Source organism: Cotesia typhae, unplaced genomic scaffold (assembly GCF_013202065.1).
Source record: "Cotesia typhae breed Kobodo isofemale line unplaced genomic scaffold, CoteBio_Ctyphae scaffold_45, whole genome shotgun sequence".
Classification (NCBI taxonomy): domain Eukaryota; kingdom Metazoa; phylum Arthropoda; class Insecta; order Hymenoptera; family Braconidae; genus Cotesia; species Cotesia typhae.
The window spans coordinates 374,830-390,291 of record NW_027423777.1 but is presented as its reverse complement, the minus strand read 5'-3'; the positions used below and the strand labels follow the sequence as shown (position 1 = coordinate 390,291).

The 15,462-nt window shown below is 33.1% G+C and overlaps 1 long non-coding RNA gene across 2 annotated transcripts; it reads right to left on the bottom strand.

Annotated features, from left to right (window-relative positions):
* Positions 1–10,164: 10,164 nt before the first annotated feature.
* LOC141536841 (uncharacterized) lies at positions 10,165–13,683 on the bottom strand. 2 transcript variants are annotated; one of them, XR_012480801.1, is made up of 3 exons: positions 13,039–13,683; positions 10,606–10,817; positions 10,165–10,529 (listed from the first exon to the last, which is right to left on the bottom strand). It is a non-coding gene; the product is annotated as an uncharacterized LOC141536841 (long non-coding RNA). The 2 variants fall into 2 exon arrangements; XR_012480802.1 differs by having other exon boundaries at positions 13,111–13,683.
* Between the last annotated feature and the right edge of the window lie 1,779 nt (positions 13,684–15,462).

The window sequence follows — 15,462 nt, the reverse complement described above, 5'->3', positions numbered from 1 at the left end:
TGAGCAGCGGTAACATCAACAGGTTTCATTTTGATAGTGCGATGTTTAGTGTTGTTGTAAGTATTCACCAAGTCATCAAGTATATCGGTCCACTTGTAGCTGCAACGAGCTGTGAATTCTCGCCACATTTTAGTCTTGAGTGTTCTATTGAAACGTTCACATATGGATGCTTTGAGATTGCTGAATGTTGAATACAGATTTATCTTGTGCTGCTTCATCAGATCTTTAAATTCTTTGTTGTAAAACTCTTTACCCTGATCAACATGGAGATTCTTAGGTACACGACCTTGCTGGAGTACAGACTTCATAGCACTAGTGACATCTACACCACCTTTTGATTTAATTGGAACTGCCCAGGCATATTTAGAAAATATATCTATGATTGTAAGCAGATACTTGTGTCCTTTATTGACTGTCGCATATGGAATCATCTCAACCAAGTCAGCTTGCCATGTCTCGTCGAGACCTCGGATGTCAACATGACGACGTTTATAGTTCCTGCGAGCCGGTTTGTGAAGCTCATTAGCTATCACTGTCTTTTTGTCGTTCATTGAGTTTCTCAGTGAGATATTTGATATTATTTTGGTGAGAGGAAAGTACTGCTTTAACTTCCTCAATAGATGTCTGCAAATTTCCCACAGCAGCTTTCAGTATTACTATTTCAGAGTGTAAATGTGAAATAATCTCTTTCTGTTCACTGTCTATACTTTTATTCAGTTCAGACATCTGTCTCAGTACAAACTGCACTGTCGCCGCATCATGTTCATTTGAAGGATTACCGAGATTGCACAGCCTTTTATTCTCAATGTTATAGTTTCCATCAGAAGTTACATTGAAACCTCTACCAGCAGGGCCTCGTTGACCTAAGTTATTGTCCAGTGGACGTCCAAATATATCGATGCTCATGGTTGTGAACACTTTGACTGTCAGCGTGTGAATGATTTAATTTTTCAGAAGCTTTTAATATATAACTCCAGCCTCCCTAAGCTCTTCAATAATTGACATGATTTCATTCGTGTGACTTGGATTTCCAGCAGCTTGAGATGCCATAAGTAGTCGCAAACGATCAACTAGTTCATTTGGATCATCCCAGTAAACATAGTCCATTGGTAATCTCTGTTTTCTTGCAATCATATATTTTGGTAACCCTTTACCGAACTTGGTGATAAAATCAGCAATGTATTTATTGAACTTGATTGTTGTATCTTCATAAATGGTACGATTTGGATCATAATTTTTCCTATGAGCGTTGGTATGTTGAATTATGTCCAAGTACTTTTTCTTATCATCTGGGGTGATGAGTGCATCCTCTGGTGATTTTCTAAATAATAATTCCAACAACCCAGGAGTTATTGGATAATTTTTTTCTTTGACAGTTATTGTATCATTTGCAAATGAAATAGGTGAATCACCCATATGCATTTCACCGCGTTTTCTGCGTACACCATATCTCATATCATTATCTTTATGTTTTTACTTAAACGTTGTAGATAATTAGTGAGAAGAGGATTTCTACGAGCTGGAGTACTTGTTGATGGTGGTGGCTGAGTAATAGCAAGTGCTGTATTATCAAATGAACTTTCATCATCTGTTATTAAACTGTTGTATACTTCTGGATCATCATACAGAGATTTTTCAACCTCTTGTTTTTGAACCTGTGGTTTTTCTTCTTTTTTAATATTTTCCCCTTTCAACTTTGAAGATTCAACTATACTCTGGAGTGGTGTCACAATAGGCTTGAACATTTCCTCCATAGCTTTCTCAGCTGTATCTTTACCCAACTTCAGCATCTTGTGCTTCCGTCGGATGGCATCACTGGCTTGAGATATCTGATGCAGAATATCTTTCTGCTTTGATATTTCTTCAGGCTTCATGTTGACAGGTTAACGTCTACAGCATGTATGACTATCACACTCTAAAGTACCTCAATTTATACTAATGAAGCAGTCGAATCCTTTGCGATACCTACCACTGTTCAATTCACTGTCTTTATCTATTACCACAAACCCATATTTATTCCAACATGCCGAGCATAAATCTCTGAATGAGTTGTACGACATGTCTGTATTGACATGATCATTATAAATATGCTTCAGATTCATTTCATCTTGACGGAATAGCACGAGAAAGTTTGCATTATCTCTAATCAGATGCTTCGGTATTCGTGTATAAGTTTGACAGAGATAAAAGCTGTCTACATCCTTGTGTCGACCCATGCAGAAAAAAGCCTTGATGTGATCTTGTTTTTCACAAGCAACATCATCAAATATCATCAGGGAGTTAGGTTTAGCATCTTCAGGCTTGATTACAGCTTCATGTTCACTGAATGTGAAGAATCCAATACCATCAATCTGTTTAAGCAGCGTCTCCAGGAACTGATACTTTGGTTGGTTAAGAGACTTTAAGTAAAGATATATATTCTCAAACCTCAAACCGTTTGGATGTACAATAAGAGACAGTAGAGCGTTGGTCTTTCCACAGTTTGATGGTCCGCAAAACACTGCACGGATACTGTTGGGAAGTAATGCACCGTGTCGTTTGAGTTTCACACCGGTCCCTTGAACAATTTGATCAAAATTGATAACTGGCAACTGAGCTCTTGGTTTGTTGTCCATGACTGCTGATTAGATTCTGAGCTCAAGGGGTATATATACCAGCTTATATAGATTAGCATGTCAGTCTTTGATGTGACATGTCTGAGAGCAGACGTGGTGAAGGTTTATTCAACAACATAATCAATAAGCTTCCACTTGAACTTCACATACCAGGATATCAGTATTGTGGTCCAGGTACAAAGTTAGCTAAGAGGTTAGCTCGAGGTGATCCAGGCATAAATCCTTGGGACTCTGCGTGTAAGGAACACGATATAGCTTACTCTAAAAATCGTGAAAATTTGGAAGCCCGTCACGAGGCTGATAAAATTCTTGCTGAGAAAGCGTGGCAACGATTTCAAGCGAGGGACGCTACTATTGGTGAAAAAGCTGCTGCTTGGAGTGTGAATAAAATCATGAAGTTGAAAAGACGTTTCGGTATGGGTCTTAAAAAGAAAAACCTATTACCAAGCGTAAGACAATTAAAAGAAAAACAATGAAGCGTAAGACAGTCAAAAGAAAGACAACCAAGAAGAAGGATGTTGCTCTGAGACAGATTGTTGATGAAGCTAAAAAGTCCATGCAGCCTGGTGGAGATCCAGTTAAAACAGCTCTTGGAGGTGCCCGCAAAGCTGTCAAGAAAGTTGGTGGGAAGAAAAACGTTCGATTGCCTCGTATTCTACCAGTTCCATCAAAGATTGGTGGAGTACTTCCATTCTTGATTCCCCTGTTTGCAGGGTTATCAGCGGTTGGTGCTCTAACAGGTGGAGCTGCAGGTGTTGCAAAAGCTGTGAACGATGCCAGCGCAGCCAAAAATCAATTAGCTGAAAAGAAACGTCATAACTTGAAGATGGAGGAAATAGCTGTAGGTAGAGGATTATACCTCAAACCTTACCGCAGTGGTATGGGACTTTATCTGAAACCATACCCAGAAGGAGCTTGCTGCAAGAAGTCAAAAAACCAGTAGAGCTACCACATCGAGCACTGACTAACATCGACTTATTAAAGTATGCCAAGCTGCTTAAAATTCCAAATTTTCGAGGAGTTTTTATGAGAAATGATTTACCAAAATCTGGACCAAAGACAAACGAATCAGCAATAATAAATTTGGATGATAAACTTGGGCCTGGAACTCACTGGGTTGCATACAAGAAGAATCATAATCAAGTAATTTACTTTGACAGTTTTGGTAATCTACAACCCCCACAAGACTTGATGAAATATCTCGATGTAGGTAGCGTAAAGTACAATCATAAAAGATATCAAGACTTTGATACAATCATATGTGGACATTTGTGCTTAAAATTCCTGGCTGGACAACTATAAATTGAAGTGAGTCGAGACAACAAGCGTCAGTCATGGCAGAGTCATTCACCTTGACACTATCCGGAAACGCCTCCATACTGGAGGCAAATTATTTTCCACCGATTGAGCTATCACCAACAAAAAATTATGTTCTTGGGCTTGTTAAGCTCCTAACATTTAATTCAATACCAAATATTGATGTTGGTGCTAATAAATTTTATGTGTCATCAAAAAGATCCAAAAGAAGTACAATCAAGAGATTTCAAGAAATAACTATACCAACAGGGAGTTATGAAATTAAAGATATTGAAACTTATATAAACAAGATATTACCTGAATTAAGTTTCACTTTAAAAGCAAACAACAATGAGTTGAGAAGTGAAATAAAATGTGATCAATATATAAATTTTGAACCTGAAGATTCCATTGGATCATTACTTGGATTTACCAACCGCGTGCTTGAACCTAACACAGCACATAAATCTGATTTACCAGTCAAAATATTGAAAATCAATGCTCTGAGAGTCGAGTGCAACATAACTACTGGATCGTACATCAATGGTGAGAAGAATCACACAATCCATGAATTTTTCCCGAGGGTTCCAGCAGGATATAAGATAGTGGAAGTGCCAACAAACATCATTTACCTACCAGTCGCCGTACGAGCAATACACAACTTGAGGCTCCGCATTGTTGATCAGGATGGGAGAATAGCAAATTTCCGTGGCGAGACTATAACGATAAGACTGCATATAAAAAGTCTGTAATGGGTATCGTATATGAGACAAAGACTGGTAACGGGTATAAAAGGATTGCAGGATGTCCAAAGATTATCAGTCATCATCGAGCTCTGAAAGTGTTGACACGTCAAAACGCAGAGTTCCTAAAAAGTCTAGGACTAAAATTACGTGGAAAATTCACAAGATAAAAATAAATTTTTGTTGTCTAGCTTGTGTGATACCATGGCGGAAATCTTAGATATAAAAAAATCAATTATTTTCGATGAGTCTATTGCACACTATGAAGCTCATTCACACTTACCATATGCATCATCAACATTCAACAACAGTGATGAAATCAGGATTGCTGTTCAACATCAAGATCTGTGCTTGCTCCCAAGCAAAAGCACATTACATTTTTATGGAAGAATGAGGAAAGCTGATGGTACTGCTGTAAGTGCTACTACGAAGATGGTCAACATGGCTGTTTGTCATATGTTTGAAGAGATACGTTATGAACTCAATGGTGTAGAAATCGATAGATGTAAGAATGTTGGTATCACCAGTGTTATGAAAGGATACGCTTCTCTGAGTCCGGGACAACAAAATATTCTGGAAAATGCTGGTTGGATTGTTAATGAAGATGACAACAAGCTGACTGATAATAGCGGTTACTTTGATGTCTCAGTACCGCTGAGTTTCATTCTTGGATTTGCTGAAGATTATCAACGAATTATCGTGAATGCCAAGCATGAATTGATACTGATCAGATCAAATACTGATCAAAATGCTTATGTTGTTACCGTTGAGAATGAAAATGTTTCAATTACGATTCAAAAAATTGAGTGGATTGTACCATACATAACAATGTCTGACAAGCAAAAAATTATGGTGCTGAATTACATAACCTCCGATCCAGCTATTCCAATCAGTTTCCGGACTTGGGAATTGTATGAGTATCCACTGCTACCAGCTACCAACAAGCATATTTGGGTAATCAAAACGACAAATCAGCTTGAGAAACCTCGTTTTGTTATCCTTGGATTCCAAACAGCAAGAAAGAATCAATCGAATCAAAACGCAAGCGAGTTTGATCACTGCAGCATAAGAGACATTAAGCTGTTCTTGAACTCTCAGAGTTATCCATATGGAAATTTGAACCTCAACATTGTGCATAATCAGTATGCCTTGATGTATGATATGTACACAAATTTTCAAAGTGCTTACTATGGGAAAGAAGCTGAACCGCTATTGGCTAAGAAAAAATTTCTAAGTACAGCACCTCTGTATATAATTAACTGTTCCAAGCAGAACGAGTCAATCAAGTCTGGACCTGTGGATATACGCCTGGAATTTGAATCATCAGCACAGTTTCCAAATCAAACTGCTGCTTACTGCTTGATAATTCACGACCGAATAGTTGAGTACAATCCCATCAGCAGCACTGTGAGAAAACTTACTTAATGGTGCAGTTTGATCCCAAACCCACCATACATTACATGTATGTATGGGACTTTGCATCCAGACAAGCGAAGAAAGGTCCATGGGAACAAGCAGCAAGAGACGGAGAACGATTTCGCCGACGAATACAACAAATCAATAACATTATTGATCCTATACTAATCAATAAACTTAATGTAATTAAACCCTTGCAACCTTCACCTCACTCTGGAATCACTCTGTATTCAGAGTCAGAGTGAAATCATATTGAAACCAGTGTGGATCCAGAGTGGTTTTGTGCCTTTTTTCCAGAGTCAAATCACAGTGAATCCAGAGTGATCCCAGAGTGAATTCAGAGTAATCTCAGAGTGAATTCAAAATGAAACTAAAGTGAATTCAAAATGAAACTAGAGTGTTTTCAGAATGTCTTGATAATGTTTTCAACGTGGGTTTAGCGCTTTTCAGAGTAAATTCGAATAATTCTCAATTTTGTCATTGGTATATTTATGATAACTTTAACACGAGTGTAGTGTATTGAGTTTTCATAATTTACCTAATTATATTAACAGTTAGACGACAAATGGTTAATAAATTGATAATCATATAGCATTTTTCGACTACATAATTAACAACCATTTCATTCTACAAAATAAGAGATAACAAATTTTGTAATTTGAAAATACTTTCAATTAGTTAAAGGTCTATTTTTATCTTTATTATATTAAATTATGAAGTCAACAGGTGAATTTAGTATTATACATTATTAATTGGTTCCCTATTTAAAAATTTTTAAATGTTATGAATTTTTGTATGACTTAAAAAGATTTTATTTTGAAAATACTAGAAATTCACATAGGGATCAGTTTGATCCCGGGAAAAAAATTATATATAATTCTATAGAACCATATATAATCTTTATATGATTTCATATAATTTATATATAACTATATGTCTTTACATATTTTTGTTTTTAAGATTATATGTAATTATATAAAGCTATATATAATTGCAAATAATTTATATATAACTGTACGTCACTACATACATTTGTTTTTAAGATTATATATAATTTTTATATAACTACATATAATTACATATAATTTATATATAACTATATGTCATTACATGTATTTGTTTTTAATATTTGATCGAGCTAAATTTTAAATTATTTTAATTTTAAATTATTAAAATTTAACCAATTAAATAATTGTCTTCGAATAAATTAATTTATTAATAGTTAATACATCTTTTTATCAGTGTATATTGATAATTAATAATTTACAAACGAAATAAAAAATTTTGTTCATTACGCATTGATCGTGTATACGATTTGCATTACTTGTACTTGTTAAAAACTCTAATATTCAAGTAATTCTCATCGGTAAACTGGTAAAGAATTAGTCTTTCAAGCGTCAGGTCCCAGATTCGATTCCCGAGCGTAACAGTTGTTTTTTATTTGATTCCACTCTGGCTTTAGTCTGGGTTCACTCTGGTTCCACTTTAATTTAATTCTGAGTTTACTTTGATTCCACTCTGGCTTTAGTCTGGGTTGACTCTGGTTTCATGCTGGAAAATAGGCACAAAACCACTCTGAAACCATCATGATTCCATAACGTTTCCAGAATTTTTCAGACTGATTTCAGAATGATTTGAAAGTCGCAAGGGAAAATAGTAAATAAACTTAATGTAATTAAAAATAGTAAATAAATAACAATGTTTTTGTAATTTAATGTTTTTTAATTACAAACCTTACTAGAATAAGTATAAAAAATTATTTAGTATAAAAGTTAAGTATAAAACAATTATTTAGAATAAAAGTTAAGTGCACATATCAAAACACAATTCTCTCACAATTTCTGTAATTGTTTTCCCAGAGTGATTAATAAGCTTGAATTTATTATAATTGGCCCCAATGTAGTGTCGATTTAAAGTATTGCATAAGATTAAAAATTTCATTTTAAATATCATATCAGGATTGTTGAGATATTTCTGGTTGGTGGTAGCAGGGAAGAACGTTGAAAAGTGGTTTTCCAGATCGATTTCAACGTTGAGTCCATGATCTGTCATAACCGTTCTAATCCCAGTTAGCTTGTAAGTTTTTCCCACCTCAAGTTCACACATCCTCTTGAACATCAACGGGCTTGGAGTTTTATCTTCAACTTTGACACGCTTGAAAGTTGTTGATCTCTCAATTTCATGCATTGTATCGGTAACAGGATGTTTACGGTACGGTGCCATGATTGAGATTTCTTCAGCAGATTTCAAGTAGCAGATTCCAGCACGAGGTAGCAGATTTCAACAGGTGGTAGCAGGCTTCAGAAAACAGTTTCAGAACAGCAGATTTCAAAAGCTTGATATTTTCTAACACACAACACTATGGTACTTCACTCGTACTTCACTTCGATGAAGTATGCTCGCGGCGCGCTGCTTTTATAGTAAGGTAATGACGTCATCTACTGCGCAGTTGGAAAAATTCTAGAATAGTATGACTCATAATCTAAAAATAGAAACTGCGCAGTTATGATAGATGACGCACAAGAAGTTTAACATAACCTGAAATCATAAGTTAAATGGTGGGAAAGCATAAACATAACCTGTAAAATGAGTTAAATGGCGGGAAAGCATAAACATAACCTGTAAAAATGAGATGACGTCATCTACTACCCAACAGAAATAGAACAAAGAAAAACTGCACAGCTACGAGACCTTGAACCGGTTCAAACCTGTCTGATGACATCATCTACTACGCAGTTTAAAACTCTACGACGTAGTTTGAATAACCAATCAAATTATTAATTAACCAATAAGATTATCGAGTGGTGGGGGTAAAATCCAGAGATCGGGTTATAAAAAGGTTGAATTGATTGTAAGAGTCATCATTCAGTCACTCTTCGTTGTCAAGAGCAGTAAAAATGGAGATCATTCTAGACGTTCAAGGATTCAGAGGAGCTGATAATCGCTTCATTGTTAAGGAGTTGGCCTCAATAACAATTCAACATGATATTGATAATCTTGAAGAGTTGTCATACACACTATTTCAACCGCCATATCACTGGAAAGTGCTACCAGCCAACTATCAACGTCTGAATACCTGGCTGATTCGAAATTATCATGGAATCGGTTGGAACGCTGGAACAACTTCATATTACAAGCTCAAAGAAGTTCTTAATTATTTAACTTGTAATAAAAAAATTATTTATGTCAAAGGTATCGAGAAAAAGTTATGGGTTCAAAATTTAATTGATTGTAATAATAAAATTGTAATCGATCTCGATAATTTCAAATGTCCCTCTCTAAAAAGTATGAAAATTTGTAACAATCATTTTTGTAATTATCATGATCGTTTATCTGATTTATGTGCCTTGGAAAATGTAAAAAATTTAAAATATTGGTTTGTAAGCACTCAATAAATCTAAAATAAATTAATTACAATTGTTATTATTATTTCATCCTAACACATTTAATTCAGAATAGAATTAATTATTGTTAGTTATTAAATTCAAATAATTTTCCAACACTACTACTGATATTAATACTTATCAACAGATGGCGTAATGGTTTTGATTTTTAATTATGATAATCAATAATCAGTTTTTGTTTTCTAAAATTTTATAATTAATATTTGTTTAAATTAAAAGTCATGCATTATTTTATATAACCATTTAAAAATAAAAACTGAGTATTGATTTTCAAAATATATAGAAGATTTTTGGATTTGACGATACAGAGCACATCAACCCCATATTAGTTTATCAAATAATACATAACTTTTAATTTAAATAAATATTAATAATATTAATAACAAAATATTATAAACTAATAATAATTATTTATCTTTTATTTAAATTAAAAGTCATGTATTATTCTGTATATGTATATATAACTAGAAAATTTTTTTAATATTTATGAATTGACAGCTTTCACGCTCTAAGAATAAACTGATAGTAGATGGCTCTAGTACAAGAAGCGCGAAATTCAAACTATCATTATGATAAGTAACTTAAAAAATTATGATTAAGTATAACTTATTGAATTTGAATTATAAATATTAATCTTAAATTAAAAATGTGAGGAATTATAAATAAAAATAATGAATTATTTATATTGAAATCCAATAGTTTATTGATTAAATAATTCAGCTGGTCATTTTTACATCAAGACTAGAATTAATAAATTCAAATTTATTATATTTTCCACCATGGAAACGTAGAAACAGATAGTTGGAATCTATTAATTCATTCAAACTCTTCAGGAAGTTATCATCTTTTAAATGTTGAATAGTTCTAGATGGTAGATAAATGTTAAATTCATCGTTTAGATTGGCAACAATCCTAGTCCCATACTGAGTTGTAATAGCTTTGATACCATTAATCTTATATTCTCGATTAAACTCCAAATGAATCATTTTTTTAACAGGAAGAATCCGAGTAAGACAATTAACCTCATTTATCTTGGTAAAATCCATGATTGATAGCTGTAAAAATTTTTTAATTAATTAAATGATTCTTCATTCAATTCATATTTTAATTAGACAGTAAATGAATACTTACAATTAGTAATACTGATAGGCAGAAGATGTATATCACCAATACTTCACTACTGTCTGTCGACAACTGGTACTTCACTGGAGACGTGTACTTCGTTTTTATGAAGTACGCTCTCAGCGAGCTGCTTATATAGGCAGAAAATACTGCGTAGTTACCCCCACTCCTCTACCTCGAAACCGGTTTGATGACGTCATCTACTGCGCAGTAAGAAAATTCTAGAACAGAATGAGTCGTCTGGTTCGTGGAAATTTCCCCCACCCCTTTCACAAAACAAGTCTAAACCTGTCTGATGACGTCATCTACTACACAGTTAGAAATAGAACAAAGAAAACTACGCAGTTACGCGACCTTGAACAGGTTCAAACCTATCTGATGACGTCATCTACTACGCAGGAGAACAAAGAAAACTGCGTATGACCTTGAACAGGCTTAAACCTAAGGTTGACAAAAACCTCACCAGATGGTGTATCTTCTCGCATGTACTCGTCATACATGCAGTTTGAATATATAAACCTTTTCAGATTATGAACAATAAAATGCACCTGTGATCTAAGCAACTATAGTTGATGGTTAGATCACAGGTGCATTTTTTAACAAAATGGTGAATTCACAATTCAAAATGGTGGATAGCGGTCACCAGATGGCGGATTTCAGATAGAAAATTCAAAATGGCGGATTCAGAATGGCGGATTTCAGATAGCAGCCACCAGATGGCGGAAATCTGATTCAAAATGGCGGATAGCAGCCACCAGATGGCGGAAATCTGATTCAAAATGGCGGATAGCAGCCACCAGATGGCGGATTCAAATGGCTGATAGCAGCCACCAGATGACGGATTCAAAATGGCGGATTCAAATGACGGATTCACAATTCAAAATGGCGGATAAATTTTAAAAATGGCGGGGAAATGGCGGACAGTAAGATGGCGGCGGAATTCACCACCAGCGCCACCTGCAAAACCTCGACCATATCCTCAAACTGTCGGTAAAACAGATTTCTGTAATATCGGTATCACCCCCAGCTTCACTACTTATTCCCTAAAGTTGATTGTGACGTTGCTATGGCTTGACACAATGATTATACAATAGTATATTTTAATTTTCTTTAACAAACAAATTTGTTCCAAAAAAATTATTCATAAAAAATTGCATTTTTTATTTTATAAAATTCCTACAAGTTAATTTTAAAAAAAATTGTTCTTTGTCATAATTTATTTGTTACAAAAATTATTAAAATGATCAAATTTCTGCTAAATTAATTTCCATCACAATTAAACAGCTCGATATTAATTAATTTTGCTTACATTCGTTAAAAATATGAACTTTGTAATGTCAACCTCACTTTTTTAATATTGACAGATAGATTATGTTTTTTTTTTTTTTTTTTTTAGTATTTATTTTAATTTTATCAGTTTTCACAGTCAATTGCCTGCGACAAGGATAGTTTGAGTGTGTCAAGAATAATTTGCGTGCGACAAGTAAACTTATCGTACTCAAATAACAGTTTTCTGCCCTCCGGCCGGAGTGGCAACTTTCTGGCCGCTGCGGTAAACGAAGTTGCCACATTCCGGCTACGTCGAGCAGAAAAATAGTATACACACCTTGGCCAGTAAAAAGTAAAGCCTCAGACCACATGTTTGTCAATCTCGGCTTCGCCTCGGCTAACAATTACATGTGATCTGAGACTTTTCTTATTTTACTGGCCTAGGTATGTAATATACTATTCATTTATGAAAAAAAACTCACACGTAATTTTAATTTCAATACGAGCTTACAAAGTGAAAAATTTCAAAAAAAAAAAATCCTAGCTTTATTGTACTGATACTGATATAACTTAAGTTACAAAAATAGTTATGCTTAATTTATTCCATTAGATATTTAGTTTAATATTTCCAGTTTTCCAATTGACAATACTTTTATTTCTTGTGATAATAAAAATTATAATTTTAAAATGGGTAAACAGCTCTTTTTCAATCGCACCAGCGAGCGCCAAGATACTACTTTCCTCGCATGACTAATAAAAAACTATCAAGAGAACTAAAAAAAAATGGAATCACCTTAATTTTTATGATTTTTTTATTTAATAAAATAAGTTCATGATGAAAAGAATGGGATTATTTTCTATTATTGACTAAAATTTAAGGATTTTTTCATATTCAGTTAGTTAAACTGTTTAAAATTATTTATTAATTTTCTCAAAACTTGAATTTTATGGAAATTCTGGATTTTTTTCAAGCTAAAATAAACATTTTTATTTTCAATTAAAAATTTTTTTCAATTTTGTTTTATTTATTCAAAATTAGAACTTTTTGGAAAATTTTTCAGAATTTAATTTTTTTTACGATTGAAATTTTTTTATACTGAATAAAAAAAGATTTGGCATGTGAATTTAATTTCAGCTGAATGTAAATTTATTCTCATCTCAACAACTTCATACTTGGACATTTTATAGATTAAAGTCCACATTTATTTTAGAATCTTCTCGCAAAAAAAAACTTTTGATTTACACCGGTCACGGAGTGTTTTGTTTCTTCCCTCCGATGTTCCTAGGGACAGGTGTGAAAATACACTCTGAATACACTCCCGATTTTTTAATGTGTTATTTTAATTTTTACACTAATTTAGCACCTTTATTTTAACACTTGAGAATGACACCACCTATACCGGTGTAAATGTTATTTAAAACCGAGTAGTGTCAAACTCTATTATTAACCGCTTTTTTTACAGTGTAGCAACCAGTGCAGCCAGATCGTGCGATTTTTTTACCCCCTCTTTAGCGTCGCGCGCGCCAGGCACACAAGTAAGTGATGCCTGTCTGTGAGTCGGAAAACCGAGCGGCGCCGAGGGAGTCCGAGAAAGGTGAACGAATCGAGGGGAATAAGCCTCCTGCCACACGAAACAGAGGAATAACTCACACAACAGTAGCTCCCTGTTCGTGTGAAATTCTCAGAATCCGATTTCAGCCGAACATACAGCGGGAAAAAGAATACTTTAATTTTTATTAAAATAAATAAATAATGCTTTTTTGTTAAAAATATGTAGGTTTAATTTTTTTTCTATATAAAAAATAAATTTTTTTTATCAATAAAAATTAAAATACAGAATTTTTTTTCATAAAAAAATCATTGTTACTTTTTTACGCTGTTATTAATAATAATTTATTATTAAGTAATAATAATAATAATAATAATAATAATAATAATAATAACTGTTATTATTTTTATAAATAATAATAACAATGGTTATTTATAATAATTATTACTAATAATTTTGGTTATTGGGAATTCCCAAACGCAGTTTTTATCTTAGTTTTCACATTTTACCGGCAAGACCTGCGGTGGCTGCGCGGCGTAAGTGTAAGCTTACGTCGGCAGAACTTTTGAGATCGAGTCCTCGCCCAAACAAATTTTTTTTTTTTAATATTTTTTTTTATGTTGCTACAAACAATAATAATAATAATAAGAATAACTGTTATTATTTTTATGAATAATAATAACAATGGTTATTTACAATAATTATTACTAATAATTTTGGTTACTGGGAATTCCCAAACGCAGTTTTTATTTTAGTTTTCACTTTTCATCGGCAAGACCTGCGATGGCTGCACGGCGTAAGTGTAAGCTTACGTCAACAGAACTTTTGAGATCGAGTCCTCGCCCAACCAAATTTTTTTTTTAATATTTTTTTATGTTCGTAGAAACAATAATAATAATAATAATAATAATAATAATAATAATAATAATGATAATAACAATGGTTATTTATAATAATTATTGCTAATAATTTTGTTACTGGGAATTCCCAAACGCAGTTTTTATCTTAGTTCTTACTTTTCATTGACAAGACGTGCGATGGCTGCGCGGCATAAGTGTTAACTTACGTCGGCAGAACTTTTGAGATCGAGTCCTCGCCCAAACAAATTTTTTTTTAATATTTTTTTTATGTTGCTACAAACCATTGTTATTATTATTCATAAAAATAATAACAGTTATTATTATTATTATTATTATTGTTTGTAGCAACATAAAAAAAAATATTAAAAAAAAAAAATTTGGTTGGGCGAGGACTCGATCTCAAAAGTTCTGCCGACGTAAGCTAACACTTATGCCGCGCAGCCATCGCACGTCTTGTCAATGAAAAGTAAGAACTAAGATAAAAACTGCGTTTGGGAATTCCCAGTAACCAAAATTATTAGCAATAATTATTATAAATAACCATTGTTATTATCATTATTATTATTATTATTATTATTATTATTATTATTATTATTGTTTCTACGAACATAAAAAAATATTAAAAAAAAATTTGGTTGGCGAGGACTCGATCTCAAAAGTTCTGTTGACGTAAGCTTACACTTACGCCGTGCAGCCATCGCAGGTCTTGCCGATGAAAAGTGAAAACTAAAATAAAAACTGCGTTTGGGAATTCCCAGTAACCTAAATTATTAGTAATAATTATTGTAAATAACCATTGTTATTATTATTCATAAAAATAATAACAGTTATTCTTATTATTATTATTATTGTTTGTAGCAACATAAAAAAATATTAAAAAAAAATTTGTTTGGGCGAGGACTCGATCTCAAAGTTCTGCCGACGTAAGCTTACACTTACGCCGCGCAGCCACCGCAGGTCTTGCCGGTAAAATGTGAAAACTAAGATAAAACTGCGTTTGGGAATTCCCAATAACCAAAATTATTAGTAATAATTATTATAAATAACCATTGTTATTATTATTTATAAAAATAATAACAGTTATTATTATTATTATTATTATTATTATTATTATTACTTAATAATAAATTATTATTAATAACAGCGTAAAAAAGTAACAATGATTTTTTTATGAAAAAAAATTCTGT